The sequence below is a fragment of the Gossypium arboreum genome, chromosome 3 (assembly GCF_025698485.1).
Source record: "Gossypium arboreum isolate Shixiya-1 chromosome 3, ASM2569848v2, whole genome shotgun sequence".
NCBI lineage: Eukaryota > Viridiplantae > Streptophyta > Magnoliopsida > Malvales > Malvaceae > Gossypium > Gossypium arboreum.
In genome coordinates, this window is record NC_069072.1 from 27,317,724 (window position 1) to 27,342,512 (window position 24,789).

The 24,789-nt window shown below is 35.2% G+C and overlaps 1 pseudogene; it reads left to right on the top strand.

Annotated features, from left to right (window-relative positions):
* Window positions 1-24,789, top strand: part of LOC108475150 (multicopper oxidase LPR1-like) — a 94,645-nt pseudogene that overhangs the window by 69,795 nt on the left and 61 nt on the right.

Below are 24,789 nucleotides of genomic sequence, written 5' to 3' on the forward strand. Positions count from 1 at the left end.
CCCATAATCTAGACATGGCCGGCCACTCGTCCAAAATAAATGGAGTATTTGACATGCAACTCCATTTATTTTACTTCATTCATTTATTAACCTCTTAAAATTAGCTACATATTTTTAAATCCTTTCACATGAGTCCTTTTTCTTTCAATTCACAATCAAATTAACTAAATCAAAGAATTCAAAATTCACACATGCATTTTCACATATTCTAGACAATAAATATTACGTTCAAACATGTCGGTGACTCGGTTTAGCGGTCCCAAAACCACTTCCCGACTAGGGTCAATTTTGGGATGTCACAACTCTCCCCCACTTAAGAAATTTTCGTCCCCAAAAATCTTACCGGTAAATAGGCTCGGGTATCGCTCTTTCATAGAGTCCTCAAGTTCCCAAGTGGCTTCTTCCATTCCGTGTTTATGCCACAACACCTTCACTAACGGGATTTTCCTATTGCGCAACTCTTTTACTTCACGCCTCATAATGCAAACCGGTTCCTCTTCATAGCTCAAATTAGGTGAATCTCAATCTCGAGATGGAGCGATTACGTGCGATGGATCGACCTATATCGTCAAGCATCGAGACATGAAAACGTTGTGAATCTTTTCGAGCTCAGGGGGCAAAATTAATCGATATGCGACTGGCCCAACTCGTTCGGATACTTCATATGGCCCGATGAACCTCGGACTCAATTTGCCCTCACGACCAAATCTAAGCACCTTCTTCCAAGGTAAAACTTTGAGAAATACCTTGTCTCCAACCTGATATTCAATGTCTTTCCTTTTCAAATCCGATACGACTTTTGGCGATCCGGCGACCTTCAAACTTTCACGAATTACTCGAACTTTTGCTCGGCATCCTTAACCAAATCAACCCCAAGACTTTACTTTCACTAAGTTTAGTCCGAATAATGGGTACGGCATTTACGACCGTATAAAGCCTCGTGAGGCGCCATCTTAATACTTGATTGAAAACTATTGTTGTAAGTGAATTCAATCAAAGGTAATTACCGCTCCCATGAACCACTAAACTCAAGGATGCAACATCTCAACATATCCTCGAGTATTTGAATTATCCGTTCGGATTGACCATCGGTTTGGTCTCTAATTCGACTACTAGCACCTCATCGGGTGAAACGGATAGATGAGCATCCATCACTCTCAAAGCAAGCAAGTGCCTTGCGACTTAAAGCATCGGCCACCACGTTGGCCTTTCCGGTGATAATCAATGATGAGTTCATAGTCTTTCAACAACTCAAGCCAACGTATTTGTCGCAGGTTTAAATCTCTCTGAGTCATCAAATATTTTAGACTCTTGTGGTCCGAATAAATGTGACACCTTTCTCCAAACAAGTAATGCCGCCATATCTTCAAGGCGAACACTATGGTGCTAGTTCAAGGTCATGGGTCGGATAGTTTCTCTCATGCGGCTTTAGTTGTCTCGACGCGTAAGCCACAACTCGACCTTCTTGCATCAACACACAACCTAACCCAAGCAAGGATGCGCCATCAGATATGACAAACTCTTTACGGACTCGGTTGTACTAGTACTGGGGCCTCGGTTAAACAGGTTTTAGTCGATCGAAACTTTCTTGACAGCGTTCGACCACTCGAACTTAACATCTTTTGAAGTAGTTTTGTCATCGGTGCAACTATCATCGAAAAACCTTTCACAAATCGTTGATAGTATCCGCAAGCCCAAAAAGCTCCTAACCTCGGTAACATTCCTTGGAGGTTTCTAATCGACTATGGTCGAAATTTTGTTCGGGTCCACCCGACACCGTCACGGACACCGGTGCCCCAAAAGCTAACCTCTTTCAACCAAAATTCACATTTCTTGAACTTTGCGTATAATCGCTTATCTCGTAAAATTTGCAACATTAGCCTCGGTGCTCAAGATGTTCGGTTTCATCTCGAATAGACCAAAATGTCATCGATAAATACAACTACGAACCGATCCAAGTATGGCTCGAAAATTCTATTCATTAAATCCATAAATCTGCGGGGGCATTAGTAAGCCCAAACAGCATCACCAAGAATTCAGTAGTGACCGTACCTCGTTCTAAAAGCGGTTTTGGGTATGTCCGATTCTCGGACCCTCAACCGATAGTACCCGACCTCAAATCTATCTTTGAAAACACCGAGGCTTCCTTTAATTGATCAAACAAATCGTCAATTCGTGGCAATGGATATTTATTCTTTATCGTCACTTTATTGAGTTGACGATAGTCGATGCACAACCTCATGGTTCCGTCCTTCTTTTCACAAACAATACAAAGTCGCCCATGGAGAAAAAACTCGGTCGAGCGAAACCTCTATCCGTCAATTCTTGCAATTGAACTTTCAATTCCTTTAACTCCGTTAATGCCATACGATACGGAGCTATTGAGATCGGCGTAGTACCCAGTACAACTTCGATGCCGAATTCCACTTCTCGAACCGGTGGCAATCCCGTAACTCCTCCGGAAAAACATCTGAATACTCACAAACCACGGTACCGATTCGAGTTTCTTTTCCGTCTCTTTACTTTCAAACACATACGCAAGGTATGTTTCACACCCTTTTTCACATATCTCCGAGCGGTCATAGAAGATATTATCGTGGCACTCCTTTTAAATCGATGAGACTCGACTCGGACTACCTCATTATTTGCACTCCTCAAATCAATGGTTTTCCTTTGCAGTCCACCTTGCATCATGTACGGTCACCAATCCATACCAAGAATAACATCGAATTCATCAAATGGTAGAAGCATCGATCGGTAGGAAAACAGATTCTCGAATTATTAGGGGCATCTCTTGCACACTTTATCAACGAGTACGTATTGACCCAAAGGGTTTGACACTCGAATTACGAACTCAGTAGACTCAACAGGTAGAGTCTTACTGGATGCTAAAGTTTCACATACATATGAATGAGTAGAGCCGGGGTCAATCAATGCAATCACACTAGTATCAAAGAGAGTAAAAGTACCAGTGATAACGTCAGGGGAGGATGCCTCCTCTCATGCGCGGATGGCATATGCTTTAGCAGGAGCACGGGTCTCGGATCGAACAGTCGTATCAGTGGCTCCTCTCTGATTACCACCCCTACCTCCTGAAATCCTCGGGGGTCTACCTCTAGCCGTCGCCCCACTAGATCTTGCACCTTGCATCTTATTCTTCTCATCTAGCTCTAATGAAGTGGTCCTTCGAACCACATCCGTAACAGGCCCGGTTAACAGACTTACCCCAACATTCACCTAGGTGTCGTCTTCCATATTGGGGGCATTCAGGTCTCTCTTGACGATTATTGCCCACACTAGCTACCGATGTAGCTCGGGAGTCCGTCAATGGTCGGGCTCTGATGGAAATTCCCGCAGTCGCCCTCGACTTATTAGTGTCCTCCCTGAACTTCTTTACCGCCGAGAATGGAGCTTTACTCGCCGATCTTTTACGATAATCTCTTGCTTCAAATTCAGCCTTCTTCTTTTCCTTTCCAAGTTCTTCCGCCTTGCAGGCTCGTTCGACTAGTGTTACAAACTCCTTTATCTCCAAAATACCCACTAGCAGCTTCAAATCTTCATTCAATCCTTCTTCAAATCTTTTGCACATAGCAACCTCATCAGCCACACACTCCCGAGCATACCGACTAAGTCTTACGAACTCATGTTCAGATTCGAGATCTGATCATCTGGCCTTGCTTGAGTTCCAAGAACTCCTTACGCTTCTGATCGATGAACCGTTGACTAATGTATTTCTTTTGAAATTCAGATTGAAAGAAATCCCAAGTAACTCGTTCATTTGGGACTATGGAAATTAAAGTCCTCCACCAATAGTAAGCTGAGTCTCGCAACAAGGATATAGCACACTTAAGACATTCATCGGTGTGCATGACAGTTCATCTAACACTCTAATGGTGTTATCGAGCGAACTCACCTTTTCGGCATCATCAAGAACTATGGCCTTGAACTCCTCAGCCCCACGCTTCCTAATCAAGTCCACGGTGGTTTACTCACCTCACAGGATCGATGAATCGGAGGCATTGCGGGCTCTTGGGGTGGATTATTTAAATTCAGAATGGTTGGACAGCCGGATTGGTTCGGGCATATTACGCGACCCACTCATTCATCATGGTGAAGAAGGCTTGTTTCGCCCCTTCATTTTGATTATTCGCGGATGATGAGGCTCAACGGTGGTGTCCCTTGCGCAGGAGCAGCCGCTACACTTTCAACGTCATCCGCCAAGGGTCTCTCTACCCCGGGTTCCATTGCTAATCAAAACAAAAATTTCAACCGTCAGAAGTCATCACATTATTAAGCACTAACAATTTGGCATGTATAGCTAAACTCACACGCGCTATGGTAGTCCTAGAACCGACTAAACCATAGCTCTGATACCAATGAAATGTAACACCCCAAACCCGTGACCATCACCGGATTCGACCACGAGGTGTTACCGGGCTTACTTCCCTTATTTCCCTCTTGGAAATTATGAAATTTTTGTTTCAGGCAGGCTAGCTAACTGCGTCACTGTTACCTTAAAAATCATATCTCGAGTTCCAGATCTCGAAAACCAATTCCGTAAATTTTCCCTGAAACTATACTCATATATCCATCTATGGATTTATTTCTACAATTTTTGGTCGGGCCAATTGGTACAGTTTATTAGTTAAAGTCGCCCATGTTACAGGGGTCGACTACACTGACCTTCGTGCATTACGACCTGGATATCTTCTCGTACAGAGCTTCAATGCTTATACCGTTTGTTTCTAATGAAACTAGACTCAAAGGGGAATCTTCACATATAAGGAACGACTTCTAATTCCTTCTGGATAATTTATGGTAAATTTTCAAAGTCGAGACAGGGGATCCAGAAACGGTTCTGGCCCTGTCTCACGAGAACTTTAATATCTCTCAGTATACTGCTCATACGGTCGTTTCGTTTCGTCCATATGAAAATAGGTTCATCAAGGTTCAATTTCATAATTTATTCACTATTTAATTCTACTTATACTATTTTAGTGATTTTTCAATCTCATATCACTGCTGCTGTCCGCAACAGTTACTGCAGTAGACTATGCCAATTTCATGAATCTTTCCTTGGCCTTACTAATCATCCATTATACATGACACAAATCATGGCCACCTTATCAAAATTAAAGTTTCTAAGACTCGTGGCTATAGGTTCTAGCATCCCACTCAACGACCACATAGGCCATTTTCACATGGCTTAAAGTTTACAACCCACAATTCAACAAAACAAAATAGCCTATACATGCCAAATGTTCTCCTAGTTCAACTACGAAGACAATACCAAAAGATTTCCAGCGGTGTGATGACTTCAACGATGGTTCCGAGCACGCAAACAATACGAGTCCAAGAGACCTAAAATGGGTGACAAGAAAACACCGAGTGAGTTTATAACTCAGTAAGTCATAAGCATTCAACAACCATCCATTAATAAAGTTACCACAACATGAAACAATAAACGAGGCTGGGTACTCATCCATATCAAAACTATACCATAATTCCTCGGACCTTTCGGTTCAATCTCATACCAAGTCATACATCCACATTTCATATTCCACACAACAAGATATTTAAGGCATTTTCACACACTAACTCATTTCCACCACAACCATACAATTTCAATCATCACATAGATTTAAAGCTTACCAAGCTCAACCCCGAGCATGAACGTATTTCCTATTCGTCATGAGCTCAAGGTACTTACCCGATCCGCTATCCATACTCAACTCGATGGAGACACACCCTCCATATATATAGAGTACGCACACACAGTGCTTAATACTCGATTTCGCACACTTAGTGCCATTCGATTTAAGCCCGCACACATAGTGCCATAGCCTTCGAGCTCGCACACCCAGTGCCGTATATTTCCAGCATGCACACTTAGTGCCATATATTTCCAGCACGCACACTTAGTGCCATATATTTCCAGCACGCACACTTAGTGCCAATCTCGTCACCGTACACACGTATTGCCCGCACACTTAGTGCCGAAAGCAAACTTTCTACACATTTCACTATTTCTTTTACATTAAACAATTGTCATCACTCCATACACATACAATTTCATTTATATATATATAGCATCCCATTAAACACAATTGCATAGATTTTATAATCATTGAAGCAATATCAAACATATGTGCTTAATGACTTACCTCGGATGTTGTCGCACGTTTTCAACGGCTATTCAATTATTTTGTCTTTCCCCTTGTCCAACTTTGATCCTTTGAGTTCTTGAGCTAATTCACACAAATTTAACTTATTAAAACCTCATTATGCTAGCTTATGGCCGAATATGACAAGGAGTTTAAATGGTCATATGGCCACCCTTTAGCTTGAATACACAATGGTCATGCACATTTTATATTACATCAAGCAATTCAATACAATTCATTCAAGCATCAAGGAAAGCTAAGGCCATCAATAGGCTACCTAAGGCGAATATACACATCAACATATGTATTCGTTCATGTGGCGAACATACACATCCATGTTAAGGCCGATTTCCACACTTGATACATTCTACAAGTAAGGTCGCTTGTATCGACTAAACACCAATTTGTTTCAAGTTCACAACTAGGCTAATATGCACATATACACTAGTAAATCAACACTAACATTTGTACTTCACCTTACTAGCACTTCTCATTCAAATGACATGAACAACGAACATAGTTTCCTTTTATTTCCTACCATGGCGAATGCCATACAACACCATACCATGCATCATTACAAGCTTTACTTTTAGCATGCAAATAACATCCACAAATCCACCTTAGCGAACCTTATCTCCATGATATAGTGAAGATTTGAACCATGGGCTAGTTTAGAACTCAAGCTAACTACTAAAACATGCTTGAATCTCATGGCACAACATCAAACTTACCTTAACTTAGATGCAAATATGGCGAATGTCTTCAACTTTTCTCTTTTCAAACCGCCAAGAAGAACCAAAGGGTGAAGCTTTTCTTTTCTCTTTGTATTTTCTTCCTAGTCTTTGCTCAAAGAATGGATGAATAACAACTTTTTTTTCTTTCTTTCTCTCTAGCTACGGCACCATGGGGGGCATCCATGCTCATTTTTTCTTTTTTTCATTTCTTAATTCTTTCTACATAATGCACTAACTAAACATGTTGGAAACATGTCCCTTGCCCATAATCTAGACATGGTCGGCCACTCATCCAAAATAAATGGAGTATTTGACATGCAACTCCATTTATTTTACTTCATTCCTTTATTAACCTCTTAAAATTAGCTACATATTTTTAAATCCTTTCACATGAGTCTTTTTCTTTCAATTCACAATCAAATTAACTAAATCAAAGAATTCAAAATTCACACATGCATTTTCACATATTCTAGACAATAAATATTACGTTCGAACATGTCAGTGACTCAGTTTAGCGGTCCCGAAACCACTTCCCGACTAGGGTCAATTTTGGGATGTCACATTAGGATATATTTTTTTCAGAAATTTGAATTCCACTAAGTATGCTCAATTTAAGTATGAATAAAGTTCTATTATGTCAATAAATTATTATGTTAGCTTAATAATGACATGAATGTGTTTTTAAAAAAAGCATGCAAATTCGTACCATAAAATTTTTAGTTCTTTAGGAAAGTTAGGTATGCATGAAAGTTTAAGTCTTTAGAATTGACTTAGTAAGTTTCTTGAGGCGAAATCCTAGGGAGCATGAAACATTGGAAATGATTTAGGCAACTATTGTTTGGACCGTTTGAGCCTTTCAAGCCAACCATGGTATATTTTATCCATTGAAACCCAACTTTGAGACTATATGGCTTGATTTTATTCCGACCCTTATAATAATTAGCCATTACTTTATGCTTAATAATCTTAAAATTGGCCCAAACACTAGACTCGGTAATATTCTAGATGTTGTTCAAAAATAAGTTTGGGGGAGTTGACAAGAAGTATCAATTGCTCGAGAATTGCAGTACACAAAATAAGTGCTCGTGTTAAGTAAAAAAAAAAGCACATATATTTGAAAAAGAGCATATGAAAGTCAAGTTGGTGTATCGAAGGTAAAAACTCCGAAGGTTCAATTGACGCTGAGTCTAGGTTTTTTTTAAAACCAAAATTTATCCATCTTTCACTTACCCCCAGCCTAGCCACGTTACAACCCTGATAAAGACCTATTGATTCAAAGTCCTCATGCTACCTACATTAGTGGAGAGAAATTGCTACGATCAACATATGAAGACATAAGTTAAGGTTAATGATTGCAGCTTAGTCTCTAATAAAGGAATAAAAATCAAATTGGTAAGGATTAACATGTCTTTGTTACAAAAGCATTTAGTCTAAATTTTACTATAATAATAAGTGGTTGAATTTAAGTTGAACAATATGCATTCTTAAGTAGCATAACTAACAGATTTCTTGTCTTTGAGCATAAGTATTTTAAGTTCATAATTTTGGGAGAAATGTTGTTCTGAAGGAATTTTTCAAAGGTGTTTTCCGAGAGATTCTTTTCAAAATTTGCGCATTACTCGGGACGAGCAATGAATTAAGTTTGGGGGTGTGGAAACACAAAAATTTATATACTTTTTCATACCCAATTCTACTTAAATTCATGCAAATTCGATTAAATTCTTGTCAAAAAATAATTAAATATTATAAAATAATTAATTTATGTTAAAAATATGAACATTATGAAGTTTAATTAATTTTTTAGTTAATTTTGATTAAATTTGGTTATTTTTGACAGAATTACACAATTGGAGAAAAAGGGCCCGGTGAACACTGCGAGAAGAACAAAACCGAAAGCAATTTGAAGTATCGAGGCCAATTAATTTCCAACCCAAGACGGTCCAGAAATGTGTATTAATTCATAATTAAATTAATTTTAATTTATTTCCTATTTAATTTAGGTTTAATGAATTAATTTTAATTAATTATGAAGAAAGGGCCTAGTGAACCGCACTGGTTGAACCGAATGGAGTGAGCCGAACCAGCCACTAATTGGGCTGACCAGAACCGTCCATTGGCTGACCCAAATCAACAAATTATCTGATAAAATATTATTGCAAAAATTCCCTTGAAAAACCTCCAGATTACGTTCAAACCCCACCTTTATTTTAGGCTTTGTAGATTTGCCCCAGCCTATTTTTAGCAAGGTTGAAAGCTTCAACTTTGCCATGTGTGTGGCCGGCCATGGGAGGGTTCTCTTGGCTGCTGAATTTGCTATTTTTAGCAGCCCTCTTCAGCTATAAAAGCCACCCTATGCTGCCCATTTCAAAGCATCCCTCAAAATCCCTCATTCCACAACATTCTCTCATCCTCTCTTCACTTCTCTCAAAGTTTCCTCTCCATTTTTCCATCCCATTTTCCCTTCCTCTTGTGCCAATTTCCTCTCTTGAGAAAGACGTGTTCTTCAGCCATCTTGGGCAGCAATCAAGGATTCATAGAAGCCTTTCTCAGCCAAGACAACGGAGACTAAGAACGGAGCAACAGTCAAGCCGCAGAGAAACACTGGATTTGCTTTCTGTTCCCTTTCTTTTTAATTTCTGTTGTTTTTATGATGAACATATCTATGAAAAATATTGTTGTTGAAATGGTTATTTTAATCAATTTATCTTGAATTTAATTCATGTTGGGTTGATTATATTTTGCCTACTTGAATTATTAAAATAGTGTTTATGCCGTTATAGGCCTCAGTGAAATGCTTGAATAAGTAAAATCATGTTTAGGTTATCTGGCATTATAATTGTTTAGATAACTAAAGAATTAATTGTTTAAACGGATTGATTTTGCAATTAATGGACTCAGTACTTAATCAGTGCATGTTTAATTCTTCTAAGGTAATTGAAAATTAAATTAGCATTGTATTTGGCGATACATATGCCTTGCATAACTTGCAAGATTGTTGTGATTAAATTGTTTCAAGTTATGGCTACTTTGTTACTTCACATAATCTTTTACATGTTTATTAAGTTGAATTAATCGGTTCAATCGACATAGGAATATGCGAGAGATAATTTAATTCAATAAGTATGTATGTGCGATAGTATGTTTACTTTATTAAATCTGTTTAGTCGGTTGAATTGGCAAAGGGATATGTTCAATAGATAAATGGAATTTTTTAATTAGTAAATATGCCGTGAATTTATTCATAACAGCGTAAGCACGAATTTAATATTTCTAAGTTAAAAAGGTATAATTAATCCAACACAATTATATCATCTTAATTAAATCTTAATTGAAATCGTGCACTAGAACTCTTTTGTTTTATTTAAATTGTTTGCTTAGTTTTAAAATCTTAGTTTATAAATTGCTCTTTTCAAACCAAAATCATTTTTACCTCACCAAAGTGTTTTAATTAATTTCATAAATATCGCTTTTTACAGTCCCTGTGGGTATGATAACTCGACATTTACTTGTCACTTTATTACTTGTTACGATTGTGTACACTTGCACATTTCCACCGTTCCAGCAATAAATTCAATGAGCATAAGATGGCTTCCCTATCACTTACACTCAATCAATAAGTTAGTCACATAACAATGCACTATGAAAGTTATCTTAGATGAGCATCATTCAACATCTCATTTGTATATATATATGTCACATTAAACTCGTTGAGTTTCTAGGAAATCTCGATGGAACATCCATTTACCGTCAATTCGTACAATGATCATTTCAGATATGCACTCCCGCTAACCTCACATCTTATGGCGGGATTACCAGTCCAAGCTAAATCCCCCATTTTATGAACTTACAAGGTGATGTCGGGATTACCAGTCTAGGCTAAATCCCTTATAACGACAAACACCTTTATTGAGCTTGGATCTGAATTACCAGTCCAGGCTAAATTCAGATCCTAATCAGATTACCCATCCGGGTTAAATCCATAATGCACACATATTCTTCGGGAGGCTCGACCATTCGAAGGAACACCCATCCAATATAGGTCCTTTTATAAACGAGATCAACAGATTACCCGTTCGGGCTAAATCCTTACTGCAACACATGCAGGACCTCATTACACATATCAATCATGGTTTATCCATCGAATTCCCTTTTTAACCTCAACTGAGACATTTATCACAATTTATACTTAAACATGCATTTCATAGAATTTCATGTTATTAATAGATGCAATCATCATGTAACATCCTAAAATAAGGTCTAGTCGAAATGGTGGTTGTGGGACCACAAATCCGACATCAAAATATTTATTTTATGATTATTATGAGGCCTAGAATGTGAGTATATGCATATGTTAAAGTTTCATGAAGAAATTCTTTGAGTAAGGTGTTCAATTGGAAATTAGAGACTAAATTGAATAAATTGTAAAACTTGAATTCTAGAAGAAATTTGTATGAAATTGCTTTGGGTTATGAATTAGAAGGTCTTGGAGAGCAATTTGCCCAAATTCTTAGTTTTTGGACAAAAATGGGCTTTCATGGATGGAATTTTAAGGAAATGGCTTAAGGACATTTTGGTTATTTGGTATTTTAATGAAATAAAATGGGAAAAATTAACCAAAATCAGCCCATTCTCTTCCTTGTCCAGCCGAAACTTCAAGGGTTTCCATAGCTAGGGTTTTAAAGCTTTCCAAGCTCAATAGTAAGTGCTCACAAGCCCTGTTTTTCATGCTCTTTGTATTTTTGAAATCCCAGTAGCTTGCTCTCTCCAGTTCTACCCATATTTCATGCTAGGGTTCATGTTTAAAAATTTACCCATGCATGAGTTACTTGTATTTTGATGGATTATGGATGAATATGAAAGATGAATGTGTATTAAACATCTTTTCCTAGTTGATTTTCATGAAAAACCGTTATAGGGACTATTTTGCAAAAGATGTAAATGTATGGTAGAAATGAGAAAATAATGAAAAATGTGAGCTACCATTAGAAGGAAAAGTGTTCAGCTAGGCTCGGGTAAGATAGAAAGTGTATTTGTTTCATTATACGAGCCTAGGGACTAAATCGTAAAAATGTGAAAGGTTAGGGGCAAAACGGTCATTTGGACTGGGGTAGATATTAAACTTGAAATGTATAATGTAGTGTATTAATGAGTTAAATTTTGTTGTTATAGACCCCGAGGAACAAATTCCAAAGGTCGATCGAGGTAAATGCAAAGTTTTGGAATAACCAAAACACAACTCCGAAAAGAATACTAGGTAAGTTCGGATAACTTAAAGTAAACCCCTAATATGCATAATTGAATGATTTATGAATGCATGATGATTGCATTTATTATTAGTATGAAATATCATAGAAATGCATATTTGATGGTAACATGTGAAAAATGTCTCGGATGAGGTTGACAAAGGGAATTCGATGGATAAACCCTCATTGATATGTGTAAAGAGATCCTGCATGTGTTGCAGTAAGGATTTAGCCCGGACGGGTAATCCGTGATCTCAATTATGAAAAGGATCTAACTCGGACGGGTGTTCCTTGAATGATCAAGCCTCCAGAAGAATATGTGTACATTATGGATTTAGCCCGGACGGGTAATCCGATTAGGGTCTGAATTTAGCCTGGACTGGTAATTCAGATCCGAGCTCATTAAGGGTGTTTGTCGTTATAAGGGATTTAGCCTAGACTGGTAATCCTGACATCACCTTATGAGTTCATGATATGGGGGATTCAGCCTGGACTGGTAATCCTGCCATGAGATGTGAGGTTCGCGGGAGTGCATATATTTGAAATGATCATTCGTAAGAATTGACGGATAATGGGTATTCCATCGAGATTTACTAGAAACTCAAAGGGATTAATATGATGTATGTCAATAAGATGATGAATGATGAGCTCATCTACATAAATTACATGATGCTTTGTTACGTAACTAACTCATTGATTGAGTGCATGTGATAGGGAATCGTTTCATAATTGATGATTCATGATTTAAATATGGATGTATGCTAATTACTCGGTAAGTTTACTTTCCGGTTATTCGAGCTTACTAAGCATATAAATGCTTACCCCTCTCTTTTTTCCTGTCTCACAGAGCTTGAGGATTCGAAAGGATTGGAAGACGATTGGAGAGTCAACACACTATCAACTAGACAAGCTTTGTATAAAGACTTTGTTTATTTTGTTCAATGGCATGTATAGTATTTTTGAGTATTTTGTTATATGTGTTATTTGATTTGTCAAATGAAGGCATGTAAGAATATGTTTATCTCTTTGCATATGGCCACGAAAATTGGCTTAATTGAAGTAGGCTATGACCTACGAAATTATGCATAGTTTTATTTACAAGTGATGAGTCGTTACCAATTGGCAATGAGTCACATGAACGACCCAATTTCGAATGAATTAAAGTGACATGGGAACCCATAAACACTAAGTGGGAAATAACCTATCATGTATGAAACCAATGATATGAGGTTTCCATACATCTAGTTTAATCAAGATTATTTACAAGTGTATAATTGTGTTTTACTTTGAATTTGGTAACCACTAAGCACAAGTAGTAGAAATGAGTGACTAAAGGCTTCGAAAATAACCTATTAGAGTCCACATAGTTAGACACACGGGCGTGTGTCTAGGCCGTGTGTGACACACGGTTCCCTCCCATGGGCGTGTGCTATGGCCGTGTGTCCCCTGCACTTAAAATTTTAGCTCAAAGTTGCACACGGGTAGGCCACACTGGCATGCACCATGGCCGTGTTAAAAAGACAGTGTCATCCACAGGCAGGCAGCACGGGTGTGTGCCATAGCCATGTTGATAAGTCAGTGTTGCCCACGGCTGAAGGGCATGGGCGTGCCCCAAGTCACACGGGCGTGTGAGTCCACATGGCCCATCTACACGGGCGTGTGACACTTTATGATAAGGAAAATTTTCCTAAGGAGCCCAAGGTTTATTGAACGTACCCAAATTTGTCCCGCACTGCCCCTAGGTATGTTATAGGCCTCGAAGGCCTATATAAGGGACGAGTTGTTCATGGATGAAAAGCTTAAAATTTGAGTAAAACTTGGTGACCCAATTTGGTACGTTTCAAAATGTAAAGTCCTGGTAATGCCTCGAACCCTATCCCGGCATCGGGTACGGGTGAGGGTGTTACACATCATGCATTCATAAATCATATAATTAGGCACATTGAGTGTTTATTGTAAGTTATCCGAACTTACCTGGTATTCGTTTCAATGTCGTGTTTCGGTTATTCTAAAACATTTCGTTTTCCTCGATCGACCTCCGAAATTTGTTCCTCGGGGTCTATAACAACAAAAATAGATCATTAACACTCCAAATTATACATTTCAAGTCCAAATTCCACCCTCAGTCCAAATGACCGTTTTCCCCTAACCTTTCATATTTTTACGGTTTAGTCCCTACGCTCGTATAATGAAACGCATGCAATTTCTACCTTACTCAAGCCTAGCCGAACACTTTTCCCTCTTATGGCAGCCCACATTTTCCATTATTTTCACATTTCTACCACACATTTTATAACTTTTGCAAAAAGGTCCCTTTAGGGGTTTTTCATGAAAATCACCTAGGAAAAGTTGTTTAACACACCTTAAACTTTCATATTCCTCCATAAAACATCAAAATACAAGTAAATAATGCATGGGTAAATTTTTAAACATGAACCCTAGCATGAAATATGGGTAGAAATGGAGAGAGTAAGCTATTGGGATCTCAAAATTACAAAGAACATTAAAAACGGGGCTTGGGAGACTTACTAATGAGCTTGAAAAGCTTGGAAACCCTATCTATGGTGGCTTAGGAATTTTGGCTGGACAAGGGAGAAGAATGGCTTATTTTTGCCTTCTTTTTCTCATTTTATTTCATTAATATGCCAAATGACCAAAATACCTTTAAGCCCTTTTTTTGAAATTTCATCCATGGAAGCCCATTTTTGTCAAAAAACTTACAAATTGGGAAAATTTCTCCCCAAGACCTTATATTTTATAATCTAAAGCAACTTCATGCAAATTGCTTCTAGAATCCAAGTTTTGCAATTTATTCAATTTAGTCCCTAATTTTCCAATTAAGCACTTACTCAAAGAATTTCTTCATGAAATTTTAACACATGCATATTCTCATATTCTAAGCCTCGTAATAATCATAAAATAAATATTTTGATGTCAAATTTGTGGTCCCAAAACCACTATTCCGACTAGGCCCTATTTTGGGATGTTACAGTTTGCTTTAGTTTCGAAACTTATTCATGAAAATCCAAGTTTTAATGTTTAGATATTTTATAGTTCTACAGAATAAGTTATAACAGCAGTCTCTCCTAATCTTGGGGAAGATGGCATAGTGTACGCTACCAAGGCAATTTTCAAGTAATAGAAAATAATATCAATATTGATACTAGCTGTTATATATTTACTTGCTTCACTATGTAACATTATAGTCCTCCCCACCACAAGACTATATTTCCTAGAGTTGTCCTTATGCCCACCTACTTAGTTTGTTAGAAAATATACCCTAACGTACAAACCATGTAATATGCCATTTCTACATATTCTCTTTCCAAAAATAATTTAACAATAACCACTCTCTAGTTGTAACGACCCAATAGTCACGGATATCGAAAAGTGTGTTTTCGGGTCTCCATTTTCAAAAAACGAATTCGTAAATATTTATTAAAAATATTTACGACGTTAGTAGTGTAGTTAATTGGGTTTTGGTTAGGTGAATTTTTTAAATTAAGGTTAATTAGGTATAAGGATTAAATTGAATAAAGTGTGAAAGGTTAATAATAGAATAGAGAAAGGTAAAGGGACTAATTAAGCAAATAAACCATAAAATTTACAATTGTATGGTAATAGTAAATTACATGTGTAACAATATTATACATATACTTGTAATAATTATATATACTTATTATTTATGAAAATATTATTATATTATATTATACTATATTATATTATAATTAAAGTATAAAATAAATAAATAAGTAATTGAACCAAATTATGACAAATGTATGATAATGGTGAAATACATGTGTAAAAATAATAATCATATGTATATATTAATAATACATGTATTTCTTATTGTATAAATAAAATATATATTATATTATAATATGATAATAAAAAAGCATAAAAGAAAAAGAAAGAACAAAATTGGGGAACAAAACAGGGGAAAGAAAGAAGAAAAAGAAAGAAAGAAAAAGAAAGGAGAAAATTTAGGGTTTTAAGGTTCAAACTCAAAGTGGCAAGTCAATTTAGTCCTTTTTCTTAAAATTTTTATTTTTTTTAGAATCCTAAAACAAAATACTACTTGATTTATATTGAAATTTTAGAAGTTAGTGAATTTTTAGAAGTTGTTCATGTTGAATAAATTGAAATGTTAGGGGTTAAATTGATAGAATTTCAAGTTAGAAGTGAAAAAGGGATTGAATTGTAAAATAAATCATAAGTTTTGAGTAATAGGGACTAAATTGAGAGAATTTCAAAATTAGGGTTTATGGTGAATTTTGAAGGTTGAAATTAGTCTAAAGTGGGAGTTGAATGAAAATATGATATTAGTTTTAAATAAAATAAAGTTAGTTTTGATTAAGGATTAAATTGAAATGTAAGCAAAAGTTGAATAAAAATTTAAATATTTAATGTGAAATTGTGTGTATTAATGATTTTAAATTGTTTTAATTTCTGTAGATAATGTTGTGCTGGAGACCTCGGCTAAGAAAGGAAAAGATAAAATTAATGAGGAGTAGCTCAAGAATTATGGTTTGTATTTCTATAATCCGAATTTAGAAATTTTTATTTGTTGTATTTTAAATTAATGTGTATGGTAAGTAATTAAGGTGAGTTTTGTTTATTATTATCTTGATATTGAATTGAGATTATATGAATTTGTGATTGATGAAATTATTGATTGATATTGAAATGTGAATTTTGTGACAATGGAATACTGAATATTGGTTGCATCTGAAAAGTGAATTGGAAACCCTATTAACTGTATCGGGCTGAGTCGGATATAGTTGGCATTCCATAGGATTGGAAGAGTTTAGGGATACTTCGACCATGAGTTGATGAGACACTGGGTGTCAAATTATTACTTCGGATAAATTCGATGAGGTACTGGGTACTAACTTACTTCGGCATGGCCGATGAGACACTGGGTGTCAATCTATTACTTCGAATTATCCAATGAGGCACTGGGTGCCATACTGGTGTGTTTTGGTTGGATCCGTGTATTCGCCAAAGTCCGAGTCTTGTTAATAGGGGTAAATGAATAATAAAGCCTTACAATTGATATTGAAATGAAATGATATGAGAAATGGAAGTGATATAGTGAAATGAAAATAGAATGTGAAATATGTTGATAATACATGGAATATATGAGTTATATACTTATGAATTGAGTATGGTATGAAATGATGTATTCATGAATTGAGTACTGCATGACTGATGCCATTATATGAATAAATACGGTTGATATGTAAATAATCATTTATATAGCAGTTGTGTGAATTAGGATATTATTTAATAAATGAAAATGATAGTTATGATGTGATACTAGACATTAATATGTCCTTATAAATTTAATTGTGCCTATTATTATATTATATATTTTTTTTAAATATTCAGATTATAGAAGTACCACTGAGTTTTTACTCAGCATACGATTTGTTTCTGTGCGCAGATTAGGTACAGTGATTTTGAAAAGTTGTAAACGAGGTTGTGAGCATTCATCTCATCACATCTCCAAGTGTCCAAGAGGGTATGTTTCAATATTTTGAATAAAATGACATGTACTTAGGAAGATCAAGTATGTTCCAAGTAGTAGGGACTAAAATATAAATTATAAAAATTTATTTATTTTTTTAATATTCAAATATATTAGTGATTAGCCAAAATCACTTTGGCACCAAATGTAATATTCCTATATCAGGTTCCTTCGGTCGAACCGGGTATAGGAGTGTTACAATAATGGTTAATTTATTCTGCAAAATCAAAGATCTTCAGATGCCTAGAAAGTACCGAAGAGTCCATAAAACAACCCTCATATACCAACTAGGAAGTTTGAAGTCCATAAATGTAATGACTCAAAGTTCACAGACATCAGAAAAGTACATTATCGGGCCTCCGTCTTAGTAAACCGAGTTCAAAAATAATTATTAGGAATATTTGTAAGTCTAGTTGTGTGTTTAATTAAGTTTTAATTAGGTGAATTTAGCTTAATTAAGAGAAAATAGGAAGAAGGACTAGATTGAATAAGGGGTAAAAGTTGAATTATAGATTAAAAGAAAATATATAGGACCAAAATGACAAATATGCCATTAAGTAATAGTCGAGGCGGCAAAACAACGAGAAAAATCTAAAGATTTTAATGATTTAAGTTATTATTAATTAATATTAGAATATAATAGTATAAATTATTATTTAATTGATATTATCTTATTAAATTAATGAAATATATATAAATTAAAGCCAAACGTATGGTAATAAAATATACATTTGTAATAAAATAAGCATACAATTGTAATTCATGGATTTAAATTACTTATTATTAAAGTAAATAGATATTTATTATTTATTATTAAGTAAAAGATATTTATTAATTAAATAATTATATTATAAGATTTTTATGTGATAAATAAATTAAAACATGACAAATGTATGATGATGATATAGCACATGTGTAAATATAAGTAATATTACACTTGTAATAAATAGATTGATTATTAACTGAATATTTATTAATATATTATATTATTATTAAACAAATAAAGCATAAAATAAAAGAAAATAAAACAAAGAAGGAAACCAAAACAGAATATGCTATTCGAAAGTACCAGCGGAAAAGAAGAAAAGAAAGAAAAATGAAAAATTAGGGTTTGAAAGCTTTAAGCTTTAATTGGTAAGTCAATTAAGTCCTTTTTATTTAAATTTGACGTTTTAGAAGCTTTAGAACAAAGTTTTGTTGAAATTAAGTTGAGGTTTTGGAAGTTTTTAGGTTTTTGAACATAGTTCATGTTGAACAAAATAATGAATTAGGGGTTTAATTGAATGAATTTTAAGTTAGAATTGATTAAAGGATTAAATTGTAAACTAGGCTATAAGTTTTGGTGATTAAGAGATCAAATTGAAAGAAGTTTTAAATTAGGGTTTTATTATGAACACTTGATAGTTAAGTTGAATTTGATAGGAATTTGAATAAGAATGGAGTATGAATTAAGTTAGTAAAGTGAATGAGTTAGTAAGGACCTAATTGAAAATAAGGTATAAATTGAATAGAAATTCAATTATTTGTTATAATGAGTGTTGTAATTAATGGTATAATTATTTTAATTTCCGTAGCTAACGTAATACCGGAGACCTCGACAAAGAAAGGAAAGGAGAAGGTTGACGAAGAGTAATTCGAGAATTACGATTTGTATTTCTATAAATCGAACTTAACATTTAAATTGTTGTTTTTATTATTATATGTGTATGGAAAGATATTAAGGTAAGTATTGGTGTTTGATATTGAATTGAATGTATGTGAATTTGTGATTATTGTGAAATGGATATTGAAATGATTAATTATTGTGAATTGAGAAATGAATTGAATACCCTTTTAACTATATCGGACTGAATCAGATATAATTGGCATGCCATAGATTGGAAGTGTTTAGGGATACTTTGACCTTTAGTCGATGAGGCATTAAGTGCCGTACTGGTGTGTTGGTTGGATTCGTGTATCCCTCTAGGTTTGAGTTATGTTAATAGGGGTAAACTATTGTACTGAATAATTGATAGTTACTGAATAACTAAATTACTGTATTGAATAATTGATAGTTATTGAATAACTAAACTACTGCACTGAATATTTGATAGTTACTGAATGACTAAATTACTGTACTGAATAACTGATTGTTACTGATTAAATATGATTAGAATCATATACTTTATCGAGGAAGAGTTAAGAAATTAACTATTGTTATGTAAATAAGGTTTTATAGTCAAAATGGATATGAGCGAATAATTGATTTAAGTATTGGTTTATAGAAATATCACTGAGTGCATACTCAGCGCACGGTTTATTTTCGTGAGCAAGTTAGGTACAAAAGTGACTAACGACTCAGCATCCAAGTCAATCCCGAACTCAAATACGTGGTGATGTATTTTCTCTTTTGAAAATGGCATGTACCTAGGTTGTAATTTGGTGTTATTTTGATACATAAATATTAATGATAAATGATGGTAATGGTTGTTCTATACAATTACATATGTCTTAAACATAGTCTATATCATAGCTTTGGGCAATTTTGTTGAATGATAATTTAAATGAATCAATTAGATATCTTATGTTAGATTGTTATAAACATAAAAATGTTAGAACTTTATATTATTAGTTTGTTATAATTAGAAATGTATAAATTCATGAATTGATTTGTTTGGATTGGTCTCGATTTGAATTTGCAAGGAAGGTTAGATATTTATAAAGGGGTTATATTGAATTCGCAAAAAAAAAAATTCGGAGTATCCGAACAAGTCCCGATTCGATTCTAACGTGTGATTTGGACCTTGAGGGTCCATTTTAGGAACTTTATAATTAAATCAAGATATGTACGTCATTTATTTTGAATTAATTGTAAATTATCCGATAGGTCCGGTAACTATCCGTAACCCTGTTCCGACGACGGTTTGGGGTTAGGGGGTATTACAATAAAACAACTCTCTGGATAATTACTAAGCTTAGTCAAAATCATAATGTGACAAGTTTAATAAATCACAAATCACTTGCTCAGCAAGCTTGAAGCTATGAGTCCACATGTACTCCATTCCAATGTACAAAGTTGGATAATGACAATCCATAAATAATAAGATGACTTCAACTACGCTTACATGCGATGCAAAATGGGAGAGATTTTGGATAATGAGAACGAAGAATGAACAAGAACTATAGAAATATATATCCTTTTAGCTTCTCCATAAAGCAACATCTAGATTGAAGGAAGAACATATAATATGAAATTACCCTGGAAACAGGCGAGCAATAGTCCTATAAGCTGACATTGCTTGATTGCCCTCTTCGCGAACAGCATAAGCATTTCCAAAAACCTATCCATGTAGGAGCAAATGTTCCATCTAAACTTGTTGACTTGCTGCAGAATGGAGCAACATCAATCAATTTAATTGATATGGGAGCCTAATAAGATTAAAATTAAAATATTTTTGACAAGCAGTAGAGATAAATCTCAAAACTAAAGGTGTAATTCATATTGAAACCGAATTATCAAACAACAACAGATCTCCAAGAAAAAAAATGATAGATAACCCATGAAAATTTGAAAGGACAATGGGCAAAGCTAATATTAACAAACAAAATCCTAATAAGATCAAAACTAAAATATATTTTACTAGCGGTACAGAAAAATATAGAGATTAAAGGTATAATGCATGCTAAAGAAGGAATTATCAAACAACTTAGGTGGAACAGACCCTTTTCAAGCAATTAGGTAAAGCTCATTTGAATTCCCAAGCTCCATTGCCGCTGCTAAATGCACCAAGGTACATTTTAGGTGGAACGGATCCTTTTCAAGCAATTTGCAAGGCAAAATGTAAAGCTTACATTATATCAAGTACACATATTTTTCATACAAATTAAGAACATTATCCGAGATATAAAAAAATAGAATGAAATGAAAAATTACCAGATAAGGTTGCTGTTTCTGATGAAGTGTTTATACAGAAGAGATGTTTATGTGTTGCTGTGGGTTAGGATTTGAAAGATGAGAAAATAAATTAACAAACAAACTATACCCTAAACATAAAAACGTACACGACGATGGAGCAGAGGACTATCGACAGTGATGCAGCAGAGGACTATCAACGACGATGTTGGAGAGGACTATTGACGGCGATGTAGTAGACATTCAAGGAAAATCTAAGGGATTTGGGGAAAAAACTAAGGGATTTGGGGAAATTATTTTGGGAAAAAAAAGGATTCTAGGAAACTGATTTGGGGATAAAACTAAGGATAACAAAAAAGGTGTTGTTTCGTTAAAAATAAAAAGATATTTTGCGCCGATATTGCTTTACTTTTAGCAACGTTTATGAGAAAAACACCGCTACTGCTTTACCTTTTGCAGCTTTTATGAGAAAAACGCCGCTATTACTTTACTTATTGCGCGTTTTCGGTCCAAACGCCACTAAAAACGCCGGTAAAAGCTTAATTTCCTATAGTACATATAGTTTGGGTTCACTGAAGTGGTTCGTTGCTATTTCCCACCCCTTGCCCACTTGGAAAGCTTTATAGCTTTCTACTTTCGCACCTTAGGGTGCAAATTAATAAGGGTGACGATGAGATTTGATATTATATTTTGATCCCCTAAAAATGATAAAAATTTGATTTAATCTTTTAAAAGTTATAAAGATATAAACTATTAAAATGATGAAATTACATTTTTACTATCGTAATTTACAATTTAATTTTGACCCCTAAAAATAATTCCTAATTTCGCCCCGTGTTGGATTTCCTTTGGTTAAATAGAACAACATCAATTTTGATTCTTCTTAATTATCAATTATTCAATTTATTTTTTAAAACAAATTTTTAACTTTTATCCTTCAAACCCTTCTAATTTTATTTTAGACTAAACTCCGATTCTTGGTTTAGCGGACCTATACAATTTATATTAATTACTTAAAAAATATTTAAACTTAATATTCTATATATCATAAGATTTAAGAATTTAAATTTTAATTAAATGACATAATGTCAAATTTAGTACTTAATGTTTATCTATTTTGTCAATTTGACTCTTATTCCTTTTTAAAGCTATATTTGATATTCAACATTTTAGAAGGAGTCAAATTGATATTCTTTAAACAAAATATTGATTAAAATGTTACATTTTAAATATGGCTGCCCACATGATAATCCGTGTATATTTCTTGCTAATAGTTTTGAAATTTTATGAACTTTTTACTATTTTTATTTTATTTTGTTGAATTTTAATTTAACTTATTTTTAAAATAATTTTAATATTTAAATTATTTATTGGCGTGACGTGACATATAAATGAAATAGTGTTATGTTAGCATGAAGTGCATATTAATCGGCATAGTAATTGTCATGCCAATCATATTAAAAAATTAATGTATTAATCAACATTTCTGTTAAAGAAAAAAATTATTATTTTAAAAATTAATAATAAAATTTAACTAAAAAATTAAATTAACAAAAAAATTAAATATTAAGCACTAAATTTAGCATTATGACTAATCAAATTAAGCTTATTTTTACATTCCTAAAATAAATTTATAAGTATTCGCAATATATTTTAAATTTTAATATTCTTTTTGCATTTTTCATAAACACTTCTGCTTTCGATACTGCAGAAATTCCACAGGCACTTGCCTCCAACGCCAGTGTTCGCGGTGCTTCATGGCGCACGGCAACAGTTCCCAGTCTGACTATCGAGGCCCTCCACGGTGTTGGCACTTACGTGACATGGGAAAACCATCTTTCTTCGAAGCACATACTGCCATGGTACCCGACAATCCCCACTGCCATACCCGCTACAAAGACGGAAGTCCCTACCGTAGTGCACCTCCATGGCGGCATGCATGAACCCGCCAACGATGGAAACGCAAACTGATGGTTCACTGCTGGATTCAAAGAGAAGGGTCCTAACTGGTCTAAGCCAACATATCACTACAACAATAATCAACAGCCTGGAACTCTATGGTACCATGATCACGTCGCTGGATTGATCAGAGTTAACCTATTAGCCGGCCTGGTTGGGACCTATATTGTTCGCCACCCTGAGATCGAGGGCCCACTTAAACTTCCCTGGGGTGACGAGTTCGATCGGCCGTTATTCGTTTTTTATCGTAGCTTTTGTAAGGATGGATCTATATACATGAATTCCACCGGAAACAGTCCCTCTATACATCCGCAATGGCAGCCGGAATATTTCGGCGATGTAATCATTATGAATGGTAAGGCATGGCCGAAGATGACGGTACGACGTCGTAAATACCAATTCCGTATAATCAATGCCAGCAATGCTAGGTACTTCTGATTTTTTTTTCACAAGTGGCTTGGAGTTCATCCACGTGGCATCTGACTCGACTTACCTCAGAAACCCGTGGTGACCAATGAAACTCTGCTGGCACCGTCAGAGATTGCTGACGTGGTCGTTGACTTTTCAAAGTCAAAGACTGATGAAGCTGTTCTGGCTAACGATGCACCCTACCCTTACCCGTCCGGAGACCCAGTCAACGAATTAAACGGTAGAGTCATGTAATTTACCATCAAGAAAGAGCGAGAGGTTGACACGTGGCGAGTACCCGATAAATTGATCCAATATCCTTCTCCAGATTTATCCAGTGCGACCCAAACACGATATATTGCAATGTACGAATACACAGGCGACACTGGCGAACCGACGCATCTTTACATAAACGGAAAACCGTACGAAGCACCGGCGACGGAGACGCCTAAGGCTGGGACGAGTGAGATCTGGAACGTAATTAATTTAACGGAAGATAATCATCCGATGCACATTCATTTGGCAGTGTTTACGGTGTTGGATCAAACGGAGCTAGTAAAAGCAGAGGAGTTTAAGGCATGCATGTCGAAAATGAACGACGCCATGAAGTGCGAAATAAGCAAGTAGGCAGGTGGCAGAAAGATAGGGGTTGCATCACATGAAAAAGGGTGGAAGAATGTGTATAAGATGGAACCAGGATATGCGACAAGGATAGTAGTTAGGTTTTCTTACATATATTACAACACTTCATATTCATTTGATCCAACTGGGATGCCTGGCTAAGTCTATATCCTTGTCATGTAAGTATCTACATCATTCTTTCCTTTTTCTATACAAAGTTATAATAATATTATCGGAA